We start from the raw sequence: 26,135 nt of genomic DNA, 5'->3' as shown, positions 1-26,135 counted from the left end.
TGTTTGACAAAATTCTGCCATAATTGTAAATCAGACCAGCCTGGACATGTTTGCATGAAAAATTATGATGGCTTCAGTGGTGGGATGGAGAGCGATGGAGTAGTAAAAATTTTTCAGAGGTCTGAGAATTTATATCAGGTCAGGTATGTGAATTACTTAGGAGATGGGGACTCAAAGGGATATAAGAAAGTTGAAGAATTAAATGTTTATGGGAATGTGGAAGTAAGTAAGCCGGAGTGCTGTGGACATGTGCAAAAGAGAATGGGAACAAGACTAAGAAAATTATGTAAAGACATGAAAGGTAAAAAATGTTCTGATGGTAAACCGCTAACAGGGAGAGGGCGGCTAACAGATAGTGCAATAGATCAGTTGCAAACCTATTATGGACTGGCCATAAGGAGGAATGCTGGAAACGATGTAGAAAAAATGAGAAGAGCAGTGTGGGCAATATACTTCCACAAGTATAGCACAGATGAGGAGCCATATCACACGTTATGTCCTCCAGGTACAGATGAAGACTGCTGGTGTGGGTACAATAAAGCTTCAGTCACTGGAAATAAGTATTCCCATCAGCATTCACTGCCTCCAGCTGTGATGGATGAAATAAAACCCATCTTTAGGGGCCTCAGCAACCAGGAGCTATTGAAAAAATGCTTACATGGGAATACACAAAACCCTAATGAAAGCTTTAATCATTGTATATGGGAGCGCATCCCAAAAACAGTTTTTGTGGGTTTAAAAACCTTAAAACTGGGTGTATTAGATGCAGTCATCTGTTTTAAAGATGGTTGTGTAAGTAGACTAAATGTGTTGGAGAGTTTGGGCATTGAAGTGGGCTCAAATACAAAAACTGCACTTTACACCACTGACAAGAAGCGCTTCGAAGACGGTGAAAAGTTTGCTTTGCAAGTGACTAAAGAGGCCAGAACAAGAAAGAGGAATGCCAAAAGGAGGAGAGAGGACCAAGAAACACAGGAGCAGGATGAGTATGGGGCTGGAATGTTCTAGATTGGTGACTGAAGTACAAAATACACGTTTTCAGTTTTTTGCATTTTCCCGTAACCTTGATTTTTCAAAACTTAGGTACACTTATCTCATAAACTAATGAACATAGAGTCATGAAATTTTTGTGGCAGGTACATATTAATTAACTCTTTAAAATGAATGGAGTGGTTTTCTTTTAAACTTCATCATTGAATTTTTAAAAATTCAAATCTAAGGAAAATTTTGGAAAAAAATTGTTAATAATTTTTTTTAAATTTTTTACATATGTGATGTTTAGTCAAGAAAGTAGTGCATTCATTTTGTCATTTGATATGTTCTTATTGTACCACAAAAAAATTAGAGAGGTCTGACTAAAATTCTATGAGATATGTGTACCTAACTGATGAGCCATGCATAAGAATTTATTTTCTAATTACCTTATTTGGGGACATCCTATAAACATTCTATTGGAGATAAGTGATTTAATTTTTCACGAAAAGATAATATAAACATTGTTTAATGCATGGTATAAATTTCATAAACCTGTGACATAGGAATGCTTCAGTAGAGTCTATATGTTGTTTGCTAGTTCAAGAGCTAAAATAGGCACTCGTCACGTCCCAGTACCCTTAAAGAACTTACTGGTATTATATTACGATATGTTAGGAAGACAAATCTCGTTGCTCGCAATCATATGCTTTGTGATGATAGACACCACTAACTCTGCCATAACAGTAGCCAGTATAAACACTCAATACTGCCCATTCAGACTTAAATTCAAAGAAAATACCACCAGCCATTGTAGCAGTCAAATGCTTGGCAGTTCAGTTTAGTTTGAAACGGTAAAGAGTGCAGTTGTTTTGTACCTAGGTGATATATATATATATATATATATATATATATATTAATATTCATTATAATGAGTGACAGTCGAAAAAATCTAAGTGGTTCTCAATACCGGAAACACCTCTGATTGAGGTTCTGGCTGATATGTAAATCTATTATCAGACAGTACATCTCACTTGATAATATGTGTCAGAGGAAGAACTGCATCTGAAATCTGATTAGTGTAATATGTAGCTAGTCAGCGATGTATGCAATGGAGGGGGAAAGGAACTGGTCACCCTACCCCATTATCTCCTGGTCTAGTTGCCTTATGAATGATGCCTTGATGTGTTACTTGTAGGGTCCAGACTTGCCTTCGGACAGTTGACTAAACAACAATACTGGAAACTCGCGAAAGACAAGGCAATAAAAAAAAAAAAAGAGGAAATTGTGAGAAGTACAAAAATAGATGTGCTATTTAAAAAACAAACACAGTCAGCTTGTTCCAGTTCGAGTCCAGATACATCAGAATGTAATAATGTGGCGAACAGTAAGTACCGAAAATAGTGGTGTGTGTGATTTATCTGAGTCAGGCGTTTTTCGATATTAGAAACAGTAATAATAACGCGGAATCAATTATTTCAGTTGATTTAAATGAGCATAAAGGGAGAAATAAGGGGCGGAAATATTTTTCTCTACCTAGAGGTGCCAAGTAGCTAGATTCATCCCTGATCATGTGAATTTAATTTCTGCGAAATTTCAGAACTACATACACAGGTTGCATCCTCAGGATCCATGTGCTCCTAGATTCTGAGCTAGAAATTCTAGGATGAAAGCTATAAGTAATTTTGTCAACACTGGAAAAATCAAATATCAGGGCCAGATTTAAAAATTCAAAATTTTCTTCATTATGATATCAAAACTTTAAACTCTCATGTATTCAAAGGCAAATAATTTGAAAAGGACAAAATAATTATCCAAGTTACACAGAAAATAAGTAATTTTTTTAATTTAAGGACACGAATAAATAATGTCACATTCCTTAAGGATCCTAATTCAGTATCAGGGTATCTATCGAAAATATGAAACAAAAATTAGTTACATTTTACTTACCACAACTTAATAATTACTCATTAACACGATGGAAAAACAATCACATTTCAGTTATGTTATGATCTCCCATCAAACTTGTTTAAATTATCTGATCTACATTCAATGGACACGCACCCAACTTCTCTCCCAGTCTTTTAGACTGTATTGGACTCGCATAATATGTAACCACTGACTACCGACTACAGGAGCTCAGGTAATGGTGCCAAGATTAAGTGAAGCAGAACAATAAGCGTATTTCATTACCAACGAGCATTCGAGTCTTTTAAATTCGTACAGCAAGCGTAAAAATTTGTATGACATTTGAACAAGACAAGCATTTAGATGTAAATTTCCTTACTACCCAGTTCCAACACGGCAAGTAATATTAAAGTTGGTGGGTAAGTTTAGTAAAACAGATTCTGTGACTAACTGGAAATGAAAACGAAAGCATCATTTGCATACAGAAGAAAAACCTGATGAAATAGAGGGCTGCTTTGCAACGCAGTCTTCGAAAATCTCTTTCCTGCATTTCATGTACGTCTTCAAGATTAACCCTTCTCCAGGCAACCAGGGTCCGTTGGGCCCTGGCACTACTATTTTTATGAATAAAATGAAAACTATAATTTCTACCTACTTGAAATTTCATGACTTTGTTAATTTCTGTGTTTCTTATATTTAGGAAGAAGGAAAATATTGTAGTATTTTGCACAAATGTCCTAGAACACTTTTACTTCTTTAAAGTCTTAACCGGGCATGCAGGGTCTATTGGACCATAGTGTGTTTTATTGGTTTTTCTCACTTCGTAACAAGATTTCACTCTTTCAAACCATTCAGTGATAATCTGACGGCAATGGAATGTTGGCAAAATTATTTCCGAAGCTCAACAACAATGACATTTAAAAAAAAATGGACCAATTATGCATTATAATAAATATAAATAAGTCAGTGTGAAGTTATGCTAGCCATAATACAGTGTAGTTTATAATAGAAAGAGTGACTGAATCTTTCACTTTTTCATTATTTTTATATGGGAGTAATTATTATGGAAAAGCCAAAGAAAGTCAAAGAAACAAAGGTACGGTCTCTAGATGTTACAGTATATTTGAATGCATCTTAGTTATGCTGTTATACTGAAGAGTAGTAATTAGGTCAAATATTCTGACAGACTCAGCATAAGTACTTGTGTGAAGAATCCATTCAGGATTTTCTTAGAGAACCTGACCTAAGAAAAGACGATTCTAGCTTCGGACCAGACGATAACGCCGATAATAGCAAATCTGATCATCAGAGTGAAGCATCAGAAGTTAGTAATCATCATTTAGAGCCACAATATGACCCTGAAACCCCTGATGATGAGAATCTATCTATCAATTAGAAAAGCAGTTATCACCAATGTGATCCACAAGAGGTTAGTGTCGACCGTCTAGAACTAGGATATGGGGGGAAGCATTCGTTCAAACTGCTAATTTCTTTGGTGAAGATGGCACCACGTGGAACTCTCAGCTTTTTCCAACAGGCCGAGTTAGGGCTCACAATATTATCAAAGGGTCAATAAATAAAGTCACTCTTTCACCTGGGAAATCTATTGATGCCTTCAATCTTTATACTGATTCAGTTATAAGAGACATAGATAAATAATCAAGAAGCTGAGCGGCTGTATTTAGAAAGAAATGTTGCACACCCGTGGAAGTGTTGTAACGACACTGAATTGCGGCCATTTTTCGGTCTACTAGTAACTGCAGGACACCTCAAAGCAAATTACACTAATTATGACATTCAGTGGAGCAGCTTGTATGGTGTTCCAGTATTTAGAGCGACCATGGGTCTCAAGATTCAAATCTTTGCTAGCGTTTACTTGCTTTGATAACAAAACAACAAGATCCATTTGCCGTGAGAAGGATAAGTTTTCCCTGGTTATAGATGTCTGGGAAAATGTGAATTCGAATTTTAAAAAAATATACATTAGGTCTATATTCCTTGTACTGATGTAACAGTTGATGAGCAACTTATTCCATTCCATGGTAGATGTCCTTTCAAGGAATACATACCATCAAAAGCTGACAAATATGGCATGAAAGTATGGTGGGCTTATGACTCCAAAACCTTCTATCCCCTAAATGGTCTGCCATACACCGGATAAGAAAACTGTGTAAGGGTACACTCTGGAGTAGGTCGAAGGATTGTAGAAATACTTTCTTATCAAAGAACAAATAGAAATGTAACTTGCGATAACTACTTTACTGACAAAGAACTCAAGAACTCACCGAGAATCTCCTCAGTAATGGTCTCACCTTAGTTGGAACAGTACACAAAAAAAATATATATATTCATCTCTCCTGAGTTTCAGCCAAATAAAAGATGGCCAGAGTGTTCATTGATCTGCGGATTTACAAAATATGTAACATTGGTTTCAATGTACCAAAACCAGATAACGCAGTTGTTGTTCTTTCTGCAATGCACCACACACAAACCATTTCGGAAGAAGAAAAGAAACCACAAATTATTCTTCACTGTAATAGCACAAAGGGAGATATTGACACACTCGATCATTAGTGAATGCATATGCGTGCAAGAGACATACAAATCGCTGGCCATTTGCATTTTTATTAATCTTTTAGATGTATGTGGAATTACTGCATTTGTTGTGTGGATGAACCATCATCCTTCGTGGAATCTTGTAAAACAGAACAATAGGAGGTTGTTGCTTGTAGCTGTTGCTGAAAGTTTCATCCAATCTCAAATTGAAAGAAGACCTAGAGTAGGACTTCAGAAAAAACTGTAATGACCATTGCTCCTTTCATGCCAAGAGCTAGTAGGCCTCTCCATCTACTGCGCCCCAACCACAGACTAAAAGGTGTCACATGTACCAGTATGAAAAAAGTCGCAAACAAAAACAAAGCTGTGACAATTGTGGCCAATATGTGTGTAATGAGCACAGTGAAGTGACCCGGTGTGTAAAAACTGTAAGAATGATTATGAGTGATGACGTGTGAGAGTGATGACGTGTGAGTGTGAGAGTGATGACGTGTGAGTGTGAGAATGATGACGTGTGAGTGTGTGGGAGTAATGATGTGTGAGTGTGATGACGTGTGAGTGTGATAGTGATGACGTGTGAGTGTGTGAGAGTAATGACGTGTGAGAGTGTGTGTGTGTGTGTGTGTGTGTGTGTGCTAGAAATGATAAAATATAAAATTTGTGTAAATGTGAGTTTTACGACGAAAGTAAAAAAAAAAAATATTGTAGATCATACACTAAACATGTTTCTTTCATCGAATGAAAAAACTATTAAAATTATATAATTTATGTATATTATCATGGATACTTTGGTCACTATAATAATATCATTATTAAAGAAAGATTAATATTGTATACACTAAAATGATTTTCTTCTGTCAATGTATTAAAATGGCATGTGGATCCGACGGACCCTCCTTGCCCATCTATGTTACAAAAGTAGGTTGCCTGGAGAAGGGTTGATATACAACAATGCAGTGAATATCTCACCATTGCACAACACTACTGAATATACTAATGAAATCTCACTCACGACTGCACAACACAACTGTCCTACTCTGATGAAATCTCACTCATGACTGAACATCGCATTTCATGGAGGAGAATGCCAATAATTGCATAATGCTTGGGGCTTTTTAACTGCCTGGTCTGTACTTATAAATTCCATGCTTTTGACAATAATTATGATTATTTTATCACTTTTCAAATGATATTATTGTTCACAGTTTGCTTCCTTGAATTACTGTTCAAAAGATAAATAATTTATTGAGTATCTAAATAAAGTAGACTTTCATTTCTTGAATTGTATAGAAAGGCCATTTCTATAATCCCAAAAACAAGTTAATTTCGTTATATTTACAAACTGTAGAGATTAAGTAATATCGCTCATTTTGCACAAATTCACATAAAATAGATACTGATAATCTAGAAGTAAGAAATCCGAATTCATTTGTACAATATACAGATTAAGTGGATGTATGCAACAATTTACAAAGATTTACATGACGCAGCTGAGCATATAATGTAATCATTTCTAATACTATTTCTCTATTTGAAATCAGTGCCATTTAAAAGTGATGTATCAATATTGAAATGTAACTAGAACCAGGGGTATACATAAGGAGGGTTACTGGGTTTGAACCCCACCTTGAACCTTGGAAAAAAAAAAAATACATATTTAGATTTGAGTATTTTTTAATCCATAATCGTTTTCACTTCTCTAATTTTTCACTCTCAGAGTAACAAAATGTACATCGACAGAAGGCCTAGTCTTCCTACTCCTCTTTCAATATATTCATCATGCTAGTTTCATTCTTCATCCTTGGTGAGTTCCATGTCCCATTATTGTGATTAATTCAATTTATTTTAATATATTTTATTGTTTCCATGGATTTTCCTGTTATGTAAAGTGAAGTGTTTTACCTATCATATAGAAATAACTGTTGACTAAATATATTGTCGTTGTTCCTGCAATAACTCCTATGTGACAAATTTATCGATTTCCAGATTTTTGCTCTATTAAATAACTTAAATAGTGAGACAGCAAATAAAATCTCCTATATGTAATTATATTTGTTTCGAAAATGTAAGAATTCACAGTCTCTTATGTACGGCTGCCATAGATGAATAAATATGTTTTTTCTTCCTACTGAAAACTTTTATATTTTGCACATAGAAGTTATTGCAGGAACAACGACGTTATATATGCATATGATTATTTAGCAAGTGTAATAATGACATAAACATTTTTTATTACCGGTACACAAAATTAAATGAGTTAAAAGTTGTTAAAAATTGGATGGCTGTGAAAAATTACGTTTCAAAGATTTCATAAGGATATTTATGAATATGTTATATTATGACATAGTATAATATTAATAAAAATACCGTAACATGTTAATAATAATAATAATAATAATAATAATAATAATAACAATACACAAAATTTCAAAATATCGACAATTTAAATTGTAAATAATTTTTAAAATAACCCCCCCCCCCCTGACAAAATTCTGCTTACACCACTGATTAGAACTCATTTCAGTGATTCACTTCCATGTAAGAAATGGGTTTCTAGTTAGGGTAGTCGAACAATAAAGTCTTCTCTTCAACTCCACTCTTCTGGCTGGTGAGGTGGAATGGATTTCGAATTTTAACAAAATTAGTAACAAAAACTACAAATAATTATGGTATAAATTTCTTTTAGCATAACGATTTTACATTGATTTTCAATCACTTTGTCAGTTAAATTTAGTTAATGCAGTATCAGTACAAAAAGAAAAAGACTACGAAAAAGTCTTAAGTTTCTTGAAATGGAGTGCCAGTGCATGCTTTTTAATTTCAAATGCAGTAGCGTGCAAATTAATCCGAACAATGTAATTACTTATGCAAAAACACTCAAATGGGATAAAAAAAGGATCTAAGACATACCTCAGTAATCTATGTGGCCTCCCTTGTTCCTAATAACAGCTCTGAGACGACTCGGCATGGATTCCACTAATTTCCCACAAATATTCTTCATTTCTTCATCGCGAAACCATACACCAATGAGGGCAGAAATCATCTTCTCCTTTGTAGAACAATCCATTTTTTGCATTTTTCTTTTGCAAATTGACCACAAGTTCTCAATGGGGTTGATGTCGGGTGAGTTGCCTGGCCAGGGGAGTACCTGCATATTCTTCTTGTTGAAGAATTCTGTAGTTTTTCGAGACGTATGGCATGGTGCCAGGTCTTGTTGGAACACACCTCTGCCATCCGGAAATGATTTTTGCAGCTGGAGTACGATTCTGGTTTCCAGTAAGTGAATATATTTGTCAGAATTCATCATTCCTTTGATAGGTATTAATGCTCCAGGCCCTTCATGTGTAAAACAACTCCAGAACATTACTTTAGGGGGGTATTTGGGTGCTTGTTGGAGATGAGTTGCTGTTACTTTTTCGGATCCTTTCCGTATGTAAGAAACACGGTGGCCGTGGACCTCGAAATGAGACTCATCGGAAAAAAGTACATTCTTCCAGTCATTCACTCTCCAGTGTTGATGTAATTTTGCCCACATTAAGCGTTTTTTGCACATAACAGGGGTTAGCAGTTGCTTCTTAATAGGCTTACGAGCCCTTCGTTCAGCTTCCAAAAGCCTACGCCGCACTGTTGTGACGTGAATATTCGCCCCAGTGGTAGCCATTAACTCGCGGGTTAAGTCGACAGCAGTTAGTCTAGAATTTAATTTACTTTTCCTCACAATTAAACGATCATCTGCAGGTGAAGTCTTCCTTTTCCGGCCACAGTTTCCTTTTTTCTGGGGTGTGATGGATCCAGTCTCCCTGTATCGTTTTATGATCGAATTAACAGTAGCCAAACCGATGTGACATTCTGCAGCAATTTGCCTTTGTGTCATAGAAGAATGCTCTGCTAATGTTATAATTTTAGACCGCTTTCGTGGAGTTGTATCCATTTGTGAAGACGACAGAATGTACACAGGATTGCAGTATTAAGTCTTCAACACAACTGAAATGCTTATAAGTACAAAACGACAGGCAAAATGTCACATATTATAAAAAAAATATAGCGACAGACCTTCAACAATGGAATTACACGTACTAGAGATGTCAATTAAAGTGGTATGAGCAGCTGTGAGGCCAACAATGATAGAAAATGTAAAAATATGTCGTGTTCGGATTAATTTGCACGCTACTGTAAATACCCATAATAGACCAACACCACGTGTATCATCTCTGGATAAACTGACTCATAAATAGTGAATATGAACAAAATCTGACCAAAAGTTTAGTAGAAATCACCGTATACAGACAGACAGGATGCCTAAAAACCACTTTTGGATACCAGGGATGTTGAAGATATATCTCCGCGAAAGCTTCGAAATATATTTACGAGAAAGAAAACTTCCATGAATAAAGAATTTAATGTGTTTTTGCAGTGCAACCAACCCTAAATAAAAATTCTGCAATCTATTACACAGTAATTGCCAACATTTCCTTTTAGATACATAAATGAAAAATTTCAGATGAAGAGTAACCTTCATATCCCTCAAACAGAATGCAGTACCCGCGGATAAGAGACTGCACTATGGTGCACCGTAGCTGCTGGTGGGTATGCTCTAGCCGTCTCTTCCTGCTGCAAGACGGTGCATTTGATGTTGCTCCGGATACCCTTTACCCATTTCAGCAAGTGCTGACGACCACTGGCCTATGTCCTGCTTGACAGTTTCTTGATAATGTGAGCGTGGCTTCAAGTGGATAGAGAGGGAAGAGTGAAAAGGGGTAGGAGAGGAAGACGGAGAGAGCGAGAAAGGGGGGAGAGATCAGACTAGATTGTAGCCATGGACTGTAGTTCTTACACTCCACTGATGTTCACAGCTTCCAACAACAAGAAATTCGTAAGTGACAATCTACAGCAGTGGTCGTCAGCAACTCGCTGAAATGTGCAAAGGGTAAGCGGTGCCATCCCGTGTGCACCATCATGCAGCAGGAAGAGGTAGAGAGCATACCCGCTAGCAGCTACGAGTGCACCATGGTGCACTGTGTTCTCTGTGGGTAAGAGACGCTAGCCCCAGGTTGCTCTGTGCTGACGACCCCTGGTCTACAGCATTTAACAATACTTTTATGCAACTACTTACATTTTTTAGAATTTATTTCTAGTCCAACAAGTGATAATATGACTGATATGTTGATGTAACTATAATGGCATATCGAGAGGCACCTATAGAGACATATGGTATAAGACATGAGTTTATTTTTAATATGACTCCACCTAACCTAGAACTCACGAGCCGCCACTGATATGGCACCAAAAATAAAAACAAATAAAACCACATTTTGCATTTCAAATACCCATTTTTTTTAAATAAAACTATTTTCAAACACCTACAGTAATCAGCGCCAAATTTCTGTTCATTAACTACTAACAAAGCACTGCACTACCAAGAAGACACAATAAGATTACTTCAATAATTGAACTACTACAATCAATCATGCTAATAATTGTACTTCTGAACATGTTCAATTATTTGTCGGACAATACTCCAAGCCTCAAGAGAGCAATCATTTCAATCCACTCAGCTGAGACTTTGGACAACAGTAAATTGAATTTAAAAGCACTATATTGTTTCAGCAGTACTATTTACCAAGAGAAAGTCGTTTAATTTCAACTACTTCGATAGAGCTGCCATGTGGTTTAGAGAAAAGGTGTCTGGCCAATATGCTGGAGATTCGAGGTCGAGAACTGATTCTGTTGCTGATATCATATCACAGAGCTTAAGCAACTTTGTGCATTTCTGTAAGAGCTTAATATTTCCAAAATTTATAGCACTAAATCATTTAACTAACTGTATTACTCAACAGCAATAAAAGTTTTAAAGTCTTAAAAAACACACAAAACTAATTTTGAGATCCAAATTTCAAGAATTTTCAAGATCAACTGTACCAACTACTAACAACCAACATATTCCACATCTTGGGTATACACATTAAATCTCTCTCTGATACCAGGGATTTATGTCACTATTAATCATGTCACCAGTACTTCACTTCTTCACTTTTCTTGCTACAATCGCAAAAGCAAAAGAATGCTCCCTCTCCAACAAGATTCTGCAACAGCACATAGAGCGGACTATTCCACGGATGAACATCATAAAATATTGCAGAATATAATTCTCAGTAGGAATGTGTATCCCCTTTGATCACCTGATCACTGGTGACTTTTATCTCTGGGAAAATCTAAAAGACAACATGTACAAAAATAATCCACATGTCCTCGAAGAACTGAAAAATAGCATTACAATAAGCTCGTGTGAGTCATGAAAACAAGTTTTCACAATACAAAAGCTTCTTGAAGTACAACAGCTTCTCCAAAGAAAACGTCAGTCAAGTGTTAGCAGTTAACTGCAATTCAACGCTGATTTTAGACAATGGAACAATGTGTGCTTCAACCTATAAGTCTCTGAGGAATAACTGCTGCACATCTAAGAAATAATTTAAGTTAATACTTGCTTAGCATTCGTGTTGCTATAGTAAACGTAATTTCTTTTAATTTATTAATGTATGTCTATTAGCATAATTTGAACTTTTCAAAGACATATTTAGTACTTTTGAGAAGAAAACTTTCAAAATCTGACGTGTCCATTTTCAGAAAATGCTACAAATATGTCTCTCTCTAATAAACGAAGATTTTTCTATGGTAAAATGTTGTATGAATCAAGAGCAAATAATAATAATAATAATAATAATAATAATAATAATAATAATAATAATAATAATAATAATCTTTAATATAGCACCACAGAAAATATTTTGTTCGTTGCAGAGACGGAAGTTTTTGGCATCTGAAGTGTATTTTCTGAAAAATGGATATGTCAGGTTTTGAAAATTTGCTCCTCTTTTTAGGGCATTAACTTTCTGGCCCTAATCACATACTAGTCTAAGCCCTGAGGTGGTGAACATGTATGCTTCTCTCACAGATATAAGTTCTTCGCACATTCCTTGGGCTAAATGTCATGACTGTCCCTTACGAAATTCTGAAAACCTGGCAATTCTATTTCCTTTAAAAGGCCTGCCTGGACAATGATGATATTTATGTACTCATTTGATAGCAAATGAATTTGACAACAGAAATTATGACAAACATTTTGAACTCACCTATTGCGACATCACATTTTAACTGATGCAGCATAGCACCAGCTTCACAAATAGTGATATTATTCACTGCAAACGTCAAAGTTTTCCTGCAAAATCATTCCAGCAGCAATTTCAGTGAAGTATCCTAAAACAACATAAAACACTCTTCAATTGTAGCACAATATTAGAATTCACACTACTAAAAGAGCAGACTAATTCATTATTTTTCTTTCGTTACATTCAATCCTTACTGCTATAAAGATATAGACTCAAAGTGTACAAGGTAGAAGTGAAATAGTCTTGTAGATTTCCAGAGTGAATAGTTCATGTTGTATGTACCATAAAACTATATCATCATATTGGTGGAAAGTTCAGAGTTTTTTCAGAAAAAAAAAAATTTTTACCCAAATGTTTAACAATCTCTTATTCGGTAACTAATGCAAGTAGGATTGTTATTTTTGTCCATATCGATAGGAAATCTAGTAAAGAATAATTTATTCCTCTTGCGTATTTCAATAGCATGCACGGTTTTTGTGCAAAATTAATTTTAAAAACCTGTAAATTCAAACTACTGCACAAAGTGAATGCGTGGCAAAATCTTAGCAGCTTACATACGGAGACTCACCGAGTTGGTTGACTTCTTACATGTGTATACAAGTAGAGTGTTTAACGACTATGTTGCCAGACTGCTGAAACTTCAAACTTAATTTTCTAATTAACCATGCATTTAATCACAAAACATAACATAGGTTTTCTATTCATTTACTTATATCCTACCGTCTCTTTCAATCTGCAAGGTTATTTCACTTCCACCCTGTAGTCATGTATGTATGAGTTGAGATCTAATTCAATCTGTAATTTGCAGGAACAGTCGACTTAAGGAGCCCAGGGGTTTAGACGCATGTGCCTTTCCTGAAAATCCTACTTCTCATTTGTTATATAATTTCTTTCCATATACAATTATACAATTATGATAATGCTTCCACAGTCTAGAAAATATAATTATTGCAGCAAATGTTTGTTGGTCAATATTACCATGAAAAGGGATCAAAATTATCCTACCTTCATAGTTTTCCATTCTGCAATTTGCAATGTAAAATGTATTTTAACCCTTAAGTAGTCGCACCTAACTTTGTAACAATAAGTCATGCGGGGTGTTGCTGACGCTCCAAATAAAATGGGTTCTTACGGATTACTTTTTTAGTGCATAATTTTATTAAAATGTCGCTCTTTTTATTTATACAACTATATGAAATACAAATGATTAATAAAATTGGTAAACTTACTAGTGTTAATTATGTAGGCATGTGTGGCTTACAGCTGTTTCAGTGTATACTGTACACCATCACCAGAGCCTACTAGATACTGGCATCATCTTGATATCACTGTCTGTTGTAGGGGTGTGTTTGCGTGTTGAAAAGTGGAGTCAAATATTGTGTTCTGAAATTGATCTGTGTGTTGAGAATTTGATTAGGGTGTGTTTGTATATTTCATATTGTTCTAGTGTGTTGAGTTTTTAGTTTTTGGGTTGTACAGATAGGATTTCCATGTCTGTATTTATGTTATTGTATGTATGGTTAGCATTAGTTATGTGTTCGGCATATGTAGATGTATTGTGTCCTCTGGTTATTGCTTTAATGTGTTCTTTGTAGCATGTTTGGAATGATCTGCCTGTCTGTCCAATATAGAACTTGTCGTAACTATTACATGTGAGTTTGTATACGCCTGCATGGTTGTATTTATTTGTTTGTGTTGTTTGTGTTTGTTAAGTTTTTGTTTTGTCTTCCTTATGTTGTCTATTATGTTTGGATTGTAACCATTTTCTTGTGCTATGTATTTGATTGTGTTCACTTCTTCATTGTAGTGTTGTTGGCTCATGGGTATGTTGAGTAATCTGTGCACCATTGTCCTGAATGCAGCATGTTTGTGTTGTATGGTTGGATGTGTTGTGTATGTGCGTGGTGGTAGTGGTTGGTTTTCTGTATATTTTGAAAGTGTGTTTGTTGTCAACTTTTGTTATGGTGATGTCTATATGAAATACAGTAGAACCTCGATTATCCGTCACCCTATTAACTGATTGGTGGATTATCTGATTGTCTCTCTCGCTATTTTTTTTTTTTTTTGCTGCAGAAAAATACTGTACTGTACAATATGTTAACACGCATTTTTTCTACGGAAAGTTATTACCAGCCTTTACCATTACACAGTATGTAGTAGGAATGCTACCATTACCAGCAGTAGAAACACTTTTGGGAGGAGGTTTTTTTTTCACAACTTGTAAAATAGTCACTATCAGCTTTGAAAGAAATGACCCCAAGAACTTTTACACAACTGCAAACTTATGCATCATTTAGTCATTCTGTGCAAAATGTCCAAAGAAAACGTGTTGAGTTGTTTGGGAAAGGAAAAACTGTGGCTCATAGTGCATCAGAATACAAGATTGGCATTAGAAATATGCGCAAGTTAATAGACTAAAACAAAGTAGTACATATTATTGTATTTCAATGTTTTCATTAGTTATAACCAGAATAACATTGTATAGTGTGTAGTATGAAGACACCAATAGTTGCAGTATGGTAGGAATTTCAAATTATGAAACCAAGTATTATATGCTTAATTTATGAAAATATTTTATAGTACGGATTATCCAATTTTTTCGATTAACCATTCAGTCCACCCCCTTCATTACCACGGATAATAGAGGTTCTACTGTACTTTAATACCTACCACAATGTTATAATTAATGTACAGTAACGGTAATATTTCAATATTTGTTCACATGTAATACTCGAACGTCTATTCACTCCAATCATAATTTACTTTTATCTTCCTTTCCAGACCACTTTCTTGATTTTTCTGTGCGCACAGTCACTACTTAACCTCCATTGTTATTATTTATGACACAAGTATGGTCAGTTTAGTAACTGTCACTATTTATTGTACAATAGGTGCATTGTTGTAACACTTCATCATCCCACATCACTTAAACTCTTATCTCGAGTATGCGAATTCCGATTTCAAACATGTTTAGGGTTATTGTTGCCTTACCAATTCTAAGAAAGGTACTGAAAGTTAGAAAAGTACAGGCTTACTCAATATGTAGTTAACAGCTCTGTATATGTGACTGGAGTGTTGACAACACCCTGGGTGACTACTTAAGGGTAAGGAACATAATACATATTCAGGAACGTAAAAACAAGACAAAATAGTAAGTACAAATAATATTTGGTGAAGGTTACTTATGTCCCGGTCACTATAGGAGCTTGCTAAAATACCTTGGATTTATAGTATTGATTATTAGAAATTTATGTGATCACTGGGAGAGCTGTACCCCATTCAACCCGCCCTAAATACGTACCTTACTTATATACGAAAATCGTCATGCGTGAATTAAGAATATGGCCATATTTCCTTAATGTGACAGTGGGTTTCAGTGTCGCCAACATAGTAATAATACTACACACATAATCTAACCTAACCTAACCTATCACATAATATACACCTAATCTAACCTAACCTAATCTGTCACATAATACTACAAACCTGTAGCAACATTCCTCACATTTAGTATCATTTCGTTTACATGCATTATCAATCCTGCTACTCGTGTCGTAGGCCATCTAATGGAAGTGGATCATATTTCATCATAATGCCAGGAAGAAAATATAGCGATTTTCATAATAATTACATTTAAATGTGTTAATGTAGTGATAGTTCCATATATATAGTACAATAAGAATTGAAGTATGTTGTGGCTGTGATAAAAGTGTTGAAAATTGGTTTATAATGCAACATTCGCAGTGATAAAAGTGTGCAATATTCCTTCAGTGGCCGGTCAATACTCTACTTTGTCCTAATATTCTTTAGGAGATAACTGTAGCTTCAATGTATTTGAATAAGCAAAATTGACAAGGGGTTTAAGGAAATCTCAATTATGTGTGAAATGTCTATACACGAATTAAAGTAATAAAATAAAACAGGTACTTTCTTTAACAGTGTAGCGTATTTTATAAACAGGGTCTTCCACTAAGAATGTGATTGGACCTCGCAGCCTTGCACGGCCTTTGCATGTTATAATGCAGCTTCCTTTCACTAGTAACTCGATTTCAATTGTGTTCCTAATCAAAGACTCTGACTTCCATGACTACTGTGTGAAAAAACTCGAGGTATATTAAATAGAGAATGAAGAGTGATGAACAGCACTGAACTCCACTAGGCACTAAGTTCATCTTACACTTCTGTTTCCATGGTTCCAAGAGAGATGTTAGGGTAAACATTTCATGTCAAAACATTGCAATTTTTCTCTCTTGTACCTCGAACACAGACATTTTGCATCAAAACACTTGAGTAGTAAACTTAGTATTTTTTTTTTAATTTCACGTGAAATTAAAACAAGGTGTAAGCACTTTCATTATTAATCACCAACACAAGAGAATGAATTGTAAGAATATATACATATGTTATTTTTCTTTTCAAATTTAAAATTCAAGCAGGCCTATTCCATGAATACCAGTACATTAATTATTTTTTTGTCAACTTCATTCCTGTATTCACCTTAACTCTGTTTTATGCTACAGGCCTTGTCATTCTTGTGCTTCATCACATCGTGTTCAGTGCCATTATCATATTATTTGTAAGTAATTTGTGTAGTTCTAAAAGTTATGTCTACAGCCTCACAACATTCCAGTACCGAATTAGAAGATTCAGTCTGAAATTATAAATTTTATTAACGTTTTCATTGCTACATGCCCTGCCCATCTCAAAAGTTTGGATTTAATGTTCCTAATTATGTCAGGTGAAGAAAACAATGTGTGCAGTTCTGCGTTGTGTAACTTTCTCCATTCTCCTGTAACTTCATCCCTCTTAACCCCAAATATTTTCCTAAGAACCTTATTCTCAAACACCCTTAATCTCTGTTCCTCTCTCAAAGTGAGAGTCCAAGTTTCACAACCATACAAAACAACCGGTAATATAACTGTTTTATATCTATAAACTAATAAATGTTTTTTTTTATTTGCTTCAAACTCTGAAACTTTTGGTAGATAACTGTGTAGAAACATGAACTTATTTTTAATTTTTCTTTTTCAAGAATTAGAAAAATCGGTCTGATTTTATGTTTTATGAATGTTTTCATAATTTTCAGTCTTGGGACAAAGCTAAGCATTACAACAGTTAACATTTTTAAATTTTGTTTGAAAGCAAGAAATTCTCTCAATACTGATGAATTATCATGGCTTTCAGTAATTAGACTTTTAGTATTTGTTTAACTCAATCTTCTGATTCATTCCAGAAAAGATTGCATGTATGCTTTCAATTAGCTGTTTCTATATTTTAGTTCTTGGCTGAACTCTTTTTGAAATATTTCTTTTGTTTCAATTGGATTTCGCTATTTGCGACCTGCTACCTTGATATGTAGTATTTTGTGATCTTTGTTTAATATGTATTCTGTTTTCCGAAAAGAATGTTCCTTCATTTCCTTCCTTGAGTGATTTATTACTCATGATGGACAGCGATTTATTATGGATTTTAGAGCTTATCTTGAATCACTGGCATGACAACTCTGTAGAACAGTACACAATAATGCAAAACAATTTCACAAAGTCAATATAATTTTCTGTCTAAAGGATTCATAATTGTGAGCGAGTTCTAATTTTAGGTCACAATAGGAATTATAATCCAACGAAGTCTGTACTTCCCTTAAAATCATACTCAGTTGTTAATTCAACTGTGTACAATAGGCAACACATAAAATCACTTGCATAATATTAGAAGAAAATACAAACTCTCCAAGGTCACTTGATGTCAATAGTGAAACCTGTACAATATTTTATGAAACATAAATTCGTTTTTCCACATGTTTATAATTTCCATAATATCTGGTGATGTTAAGTAAATCCCACATAAATATTTCATGCTTAAAATTTGTTACATTCCTTGTCACCTTATCAATGCACGTCTGGGGAAATTCAGAGATAAATTGTAAATTAATATTTATATCACATAGGACAGAAATAACCATTCTAAATACAATGAGCTCCAGTGAACATTTCTGGTGTTTCTGTCAGCTAGCCAGTGGCTGGTCCTCCCGCTGCGTGCATCCGCAAAGTTGGAACACTTTGCCAGGTTAAAACTTACGTACTACAATAAATGTAACAAGTTTTCACAGAATGAGACATCCCTCTTTTCTCACTAACCACTAATGATGCCTATTCACCTATTCCCAAGAGTTCGTCTCCCCTTATCTGCATGGTTGGTGAATCCCCTAATGCTTAGCTTATTTTATCACTCCTGAATTGTGTTTATGTTAACCTTCAGACATCAACTTTAAGCATGTGCCAAGAGAGAGGGAATTAGGAAAAGAGAGATAGGGCTAGAGATCACCAAGTTTAAGCTACATGGTTGGTGATTCCCCATCCTCTAAATTAATTGTGTCATTCTGTAGTCTGTCCTTGACAAGCACAATAAATGCACAAAATGATTCAGCTAAGAAGAAGGGCAGTTTATTACGCTGCATTGTGTTTTGCTATCGTTACATATTTCATTCGTGAACGTGTACACATTTTGAAAATGTACATAGCATACGACAAAGACATCGTGTGGCAGAATAAGAAAAAACTGAGATGTAAATTTCCTGGCAGCCCAGTTGTGTAGAAAAACATTATACTAAATTTGGTGAATAGGTTTAATGAAACAGGTTCTGTGAATGATGTGATGTGAATTAAGTACCACACAAGATGGGCAACACTGCCAGCAGCTACTGTGTCGAGAGTGAGTATCAGTACCGAATACTGTTATTAGGCTATAACATAGTACGCAAGTTTTAATCTGACAAAGTGCCTTAAATTCGTTGGTGCAAGCAGTGGCATAGCAGAGAAGATCTACTACTGGTCAGCTGAAAGAAATACCAGAACTCGCTAGGACTCACTGTACTATGTGTCAGATGCTACTCGCATTGTCAACTTGAATGGATATCTGTATGATCTTGTTTCTTTACAGCTTTCAGTACTAAATATCAAGTGAGTCATTAAATTTAACTAACATTATTACTTACCGGTAAAGCATTTTATTTTATTCAAACAATATAGCATGGCATTACAAGACTCCACATTTGTTAAAAATATTAATAATTATCCTGCAACTTAGACAATTCTTATATTATAACACGGTAAAATCCAGGAAGAAGATAAAGGTGAGGGCTTGACTAGAATTTGAACATTATGAGTAACTATAGTTAAACAAGATTTCCTGCTGTCTGTAGGCCTACCTGATTGCCTTCTTATTTTACATTTCTTGAATAAGTCATTTTAGTGTTCTGTTTGTGTAGTAAAAAATGGAAATAAATTTAAATGACAATGAACAAACGTTTTGACATTTACGCAAATACAAAAACATTAACGCAACATAACCTCTATAACACATGAATACACTTATACTGTTTGACATGAAATTTAGTCATTAACGTGACATTACCTGAACGTTACAGAATCTTATTCCAACATTATCAGTAATTCTAATGCCAGTACCATTAAACTAATGTGCTTCAAGATGAGACTACACTGACAAGTTTGTTAGCTCATCATCATATTAAGTGCACATATATTGGGTTCAAATCCTGGCTCTAGCTAGTAAAGCCAAAATTAGTACATTATTATAAGACAACTTTAAATGTTATTCCTACTTCCGAATGCCAATAAAAATATTAAGATGTTCACAGCTTACTTTCAATGTTTGTAGTGAAATAAAACATTAAAGGATTAAAGGTTAAGTATTATGACAGGCTTCTTAATGTAAATTACAGAAGTAATATTCAATATTATGTCCAACATGTTTTTCGAACACAAAAAAAACGAGAATAGTAGCCGAGATTCTATATTCTGCAGAAATTATGATAGATTTGACAGGATATATCACTATACACTCATCACAATGCAAGTAACGTGTAAAGACAGTTGTATGGAACAATTTAGCGACAAGGAATTTTTTTTCAGACAATGCAAACGAGTTTGCCGGCAAAGGTATATTTTCACATTACACTTGCATATTACATGAGAACTCACCACTAAATATGTTGGTAATATTGCAAGACTTATGTGTCAAGTTACTTATAAAAATTAAATGTCAAGTACAACTTTTACGAGCACTACACATTCAGTCATGTAGATAACGTCAGGAGCATCTGATTCATCGTCTGCTAATACATATGAATAGAACAGGTAGGCGGCAGCACTAGTCAAACGCGGGAAATATGTGGTTACTTCACAGCATGTACCTACTGAAAATGAAGAAAAATTATCATTTTGACGGAACGTTAAACAAGGGCAATGACAAATTTTTCATAACACTAGATAGCAGAGGTCGTTACTATTAGCTTGGAACAATACTTCCTTGGTTAAGGACCCTCGTCAATACGTTTTCACCAAAAGGGACTGAAGTTCACATCTTTGTAGATTAGGCCTACTGAAAAATTTGTAGCAGACAAATTTGCTGCCAGAAAGATTATGGTAGAGGTTCAGGATGCTTCTCACCAAAGTATAAATGAAAAAATACACAATTACAGTATAAAGAGAAATAATTGAACGATATGACTAATTTTTAATGCACGGTACACTCAATGACGTCGCCAGGATCAGAGCAAGGGGGGTGTGGATGGGGTGCTAGATTTAAAAATGGGGTGCGAACTGTAACAATGTGGTACATAAAAAATCCAAAATGTTCTTTCATGCACTTTCGCGCATACTATACATCTGTTTATTATTATTATTATTATTATTATTATTATTATTATTATTATTATTATTATTGCTCATCACATCCATTACGATACACTATGGGACGTAGTTCTTTCACATCCAAGAAATTGTTTGTTTTAGTTCTTCAAAATAATTTATGCCTAGTATTTTGTTAATAAATTGTCCTTTGGGGTGCGGAAAAGGTGCTCCGATTTTCTATGGGGTGCTTGCGCACCCTTTCGCACCACCCTAGCGACGTCCCTGGGTACACTGTATATTTTTTGTAGGGCCACCAACGTAGCTCAGTCGGCAGACTCTCCAGCCTGATGATCCAGAGCTGCGCTCGGGTTCGGGTTAGATCCCCGTTTGGTCTGATTACCTGGTTGGGTTTTTTTCCTAGGTTTTCTCCAACCATAAGGCAAATACCAGTTAATCTATGGCGAATCCTCGCCCTCACCTCACTTCATCTCGCCAAAAAATTGTAATCTTATAAAATTTTGACTTGATCCTTATCTTAGATATTCAATGCTAATGTAAGATCTGTGGAATACAATAAATGAAATTAAAAAGGAATAAAAAAATGTTCCTCTTACGAGAAGTTTATCTCTTTCCTGCAATGTGGCCTCGAAGTCGTAGCGCTGCGCGCTGCGAAGAAAATTTGGACACTGCGTCGAGGTTCGCACGTTGACGTTACTGGTGAAGTTCGCGAGTTGACACTACTGGTGAAGCACAGAATGAATGAAGGACAGACAGATTGCTGCTTTAGCAGGTTTTGCCTGTCTGGCAGTGTGTAAAAAGAGAAGATAAGTGGTGGGTGTACCCCATTTACAGTGATAGTTAAGTAAGAATTTCCACACTTCGCATCTCCGGTTCCGGGAAGACAGCGATAAGATTATTTTAAAATTATTTTCGAATGTTGGCAAATACATTTGATAAATTATTCTCGCATATAACGGACGGCATACTGTGTCAAGATGTGTGATACACCTTTTACTCTTCTTAATATGTGTAATCAATGTAACATGATTAAAGTATGTAGTGCTATTTGAAAAATTGATGACGTCACGTGTATCTTGTACCATAATATAATTATATCCACCAAATATCCACACTCATGTTAGTCCCTCGTTCTAACATAACGCTCAAACCAAAATTATAATACCTATCCAAACAAAAAAGTTATAATAGGTGCACAAGATAAATGGGACACTCTGTATAGGCTTAACGATGCTGTTTCAACTGTGAGATTATCTAGTGTCAATGGAATTAGTGACAGTTACATGGCATTTGGCGAGATGAATCTGAGAAATCACCATGGCATTATTTGTTATTCGTCTTACAGTTGAGGAAAACTATGGAAAAAAATCAACCAGATAATCTGTCCAAGCGGAATTCGAACCCACGCCGAGCAAAGCCTCGGATCAGTAGGAATATGAGCCACAGCCTGAGCTATGCTGTTGGTCAGGTGTGTTTTAATCAATTTTTTTGTACTTCTTGTACAGACCATACTGAATTTTTCTCATTTTTGGCTTCGTAGTTTAAGTCCAACACACGTTCTGTTGTGTCAACTTTGGCGCTCTTTACGACTCACGTTAAGATGTGAATTGTCTGTCATAATATCCACGACGCATGTTGCTGTGTTCTTTCTCATGACACGTTTCGTAGAACGAAGAGACTCACGATTGGAGTTCGTTGAACGCGAATTAATTCAGCGCTCAATTGTTCTTAGCCTTAGGCTAAGTTTAGATGACGAGAGTTGAATGCGCGTTAGTAAAACGCGTTTGCTGGATACAAAAAAAGACTACAGTATTATAGCTATGCATTATATGGCAACGCGAGCTTGAGTAAAATGCGAGTTCAACGCTGCGCAGACGCAGGTACTTTGTCTACACGAGCTTTGAAATATATTTTTATTTTGTTTTATTTTATTGTGAACTTGCCGTTATTTGTCCCAACTCTATGAGTGTGATTCATAGATGTCGCTAGTGCCAAGAAGCGTAGATAACTTAGTTCGTCAGATAATATCCAGAGTACACACAGGCGGGTAGACGTTACACTCGTAATGAATAATTATGATAGTGGAAAATTGCTGATAAGTCACAAGGGAAACAGAGTATCCGGGGAAAACTTCTGTGTTTCCTGGACTACGGGTTTTTCTAACACAAGTTATAAATTCAGGGATTTTTACCCGGGCTCCCTTACTGATATGCCCAGCGCGCTGGCACTGAGCCATTGTAGATGTGCTTTGAGATATAAGCACAGTCTAGTACAGGTATGCTCAAAATTGTAACAGCACCGATTACACGGATGATGCTGCACTGCATAACACACACAGTGTACGGATGGGCTCCGCAACTACTGTACATTGCAGCACCGCCCGTAGCATAGTTCTTACCAACGAGCACAGAATGCATAGAGTAGATATAAACAGCTTGGAGGTGAAGCCGCTTTTGTGGATAGTCGCCATTATGATGCTACCAAAACATTGGGCTCCCGGTTAGCACATGGGCAGTTGATTGTGATGTTGCATCGTTGTTTTAATTAATAAATTAACTAATTTCAATATGCCTACATGTTCTGCGTATGGCTGTACAAACAGGTTTTCAAAAAAAATTCCTGGAATAACTTTTCACGGGTAAATATGCATGTGTGAAATGTACTTATTACCGGTAGGCTAGATACGGTAATGAATGATTTAGCCTAAGTTAGTCGGTTAGATTCGTATTGTTCACGTATTTGTTTGATTAAGAGAAAGGATTAGTGTATTGATATTATTGTAATTAATTTTTATAATCACTAAATCAGACACGCTTTGTAAACTTAGCATTTACGAGCGAAGCTAACCTAACAACGCAAGTTGGAAGTTTGTGTCGCGTGCTATAGAAAATGGGTGTAACGAGGTTTCTCTTCAACCGAATGCACGCATTCGTTTGATGAAAAAGAAAGAGTGTATTAATATTATTGTAATTAATTTTTATAATCACGAAATCAGACATGCATTGCAGACTTAGCATTTACGAGCGAAGCTAACCTAACAACCCATGTTGGAAGTTTGTGTCGAGTGCTATAGAAAACGGGTGTACCGAAGTTTCTCTTAAACCGAATGCACGTATTCGTTTGATGAAGAAAAATAAATAGTGTATTAATATTATTGTAATTAATTTTTATAATCACGAAATCAGACTTATGCTTTACAGACTTAGTAGCTTCATTAACTCGGTCGTGAACTGACTTGACCCACTTGGTAATAAAACTTCACTTTTGTTCGCCGTTATAATCTAATTATATACTATAAACGAAGAGCCTATCAAATATTACATGGTTAAGAGCATTCCATTTTTTCTCCAAACAAAATCGGGACATCTATACGAAATACTGGCAAAAGGAAGAGAATGATAATTTGCGTTAAGAAGCAAGTTTCATTATTAAATTGAAGCAAATGGATCAACCTATAAAAGTAATTATTATAGGGTAGCATTTTTATTGGACTAGTAGCAAAATAAGGTCAAACTGTTATTTTCCTTTTTTATCATTATTGTTTGTTTAACCTTCCAGATTATCTATTAAATACCATACTGCAATTTGAAGAGCTGCCAATTTAAATAACCTGTATATATGTGATTTATCGATGACAGTTTCGTAATTTTTGCTAAAAATACGTGCATAGCGATTCTGTATTACGAAACAAACAAGAAAGTGTGAGTCCTACAAGAAATTAGGGACATATGGAATTCTTATTATCATAAGATCTTCTATAACGTAATAGCTATTTTGCAATGTTTTGGTAGCAACAAGATGGCGTCAGGTCCATCAAACCGGCTTCACTCCGTCCAATGGTATTAAGATGCTAGTGTCTACTCTATTGTATTCTGTGCTCGTTGGTTCTTACACTCTTACAAATACGAATAATAAACTGAATTTGATAAAGGAAAAAGTATACACTTTAATATTCAGTTATTACATTATTTATTATATTTAATATAGTTATGATATAATAATATCATAGCTAATATCATTTTCATATTCCACCATACAGTCTACTTTGCGGTCTATTCAACATCTGCATTCTTTTCTGCAAGTAATCGGGAATCTATTTCCAACGAATTTACTGCAATGCGCTAAAGATGCTCATCTGTTAATCGGGACATATGTTTGGATTTAGTAACCTTCATTCTCGAAAATAATTGTTCGCACATATATGTCGAGGCGAAGGTAGCTAACATAGTGGCAACGAATAAGCTCATCTTGTAATATTTAGTTTTGTTCATTTTTTAAATAATTCTATGCTTGTCAAGTCATATTCTCTGTATTTAGTTCTGAATTCTACGTTACTTAGTAAATCAATTAACTCGTCCTGGAACTGCACTCTCACGGTTTGTACTAAATTTAAGAAAAGATTAACAAAAATACTAATATCACTCTCCATAAGTCTAAAATCACTAAATCTAAGTTCTGTGAATTCACATTTGAACTGTTGCAGTACAGAGACATAATTAACTATATTTTGTTCAGGAACCATACATCTCTTTACAAGTTCACCATCCGTGAAGGGTTTAGTGACTTAGCTAATTCCCAACATACTACATTGGCTAACTTGCTCCAAAACATACTCTCAATTGTTCGACTCTTCAATGTTTAGCCTTTCATGAAGTGCTTTCAAATCTTGAAGCTGTAGTGCACGTTGCACCCCTGAAAAATTATTTTATCAAAATATCTATTTCTGCTGGAATAAAATCACCACAATAACAATAATAACAGTAATAATAATAATAGGTCTAATAATAATAATAATAATAATAATAATAATAATAATAATAATAATAATAATAATAACAATAATAACATTGGTATAAGAAAATAG

The 26,135-nt window shown here is 35.1% G+C and overlaps 1 protein-coding gene across 3 annotated transcripts in view; it reads right to left on the bottom strand.

Moving 5' to 3' along the window:
* LOC138707779 (uncharacterized) overlaps nt 1-21,989 on the bottom strand; it is a 50,378-nt gene extending 28,389 nt beyond the window's left edge. Inside the window, exons 1-2 of one of the 3 annotated variants that reach the window (XM_069837681.1) lie at nt 21,868-21,989; nt 12,567-12,690 (exon numbers count right to left, since the gene is read on the bottom strand). The gene's annotated coding sequence lies outside the window, so the exon portion shown is untranslated. Of the gene's footprint in view, nt 1-12,566; nt 12,691-20,264; nt 20,284-20,602; nt 20,758-21,867 lie in introns of those variants that run through there. The other 2 variants (XM_069837680.1, XM_069837682.1) reach the window with 2 other exon arrangements.
* Nucleotides 21,990-26,135: the final 4,146 nt, after the last annotated feature.

The sequence above is a fragment of the Periplaneta americana genome, chromosome 10, assembly GCF_040183065.1.
Source record: "Periplaneta americana isolate PAMFEO1 chromosome 10, P.americana_PAMFEO1_priV1, whole genome shotgun sequence".
In the NCBI taxonomy this organism is placed as follows: Eukaryota; Metazoa; Arthropoda; class Insecta; order Blattodea; family Blattidae; genus Periplaneta; species Periplaneta americana.
This window is presented reverse-complemented; position numbering and strand designations above follow the sequence as displayed.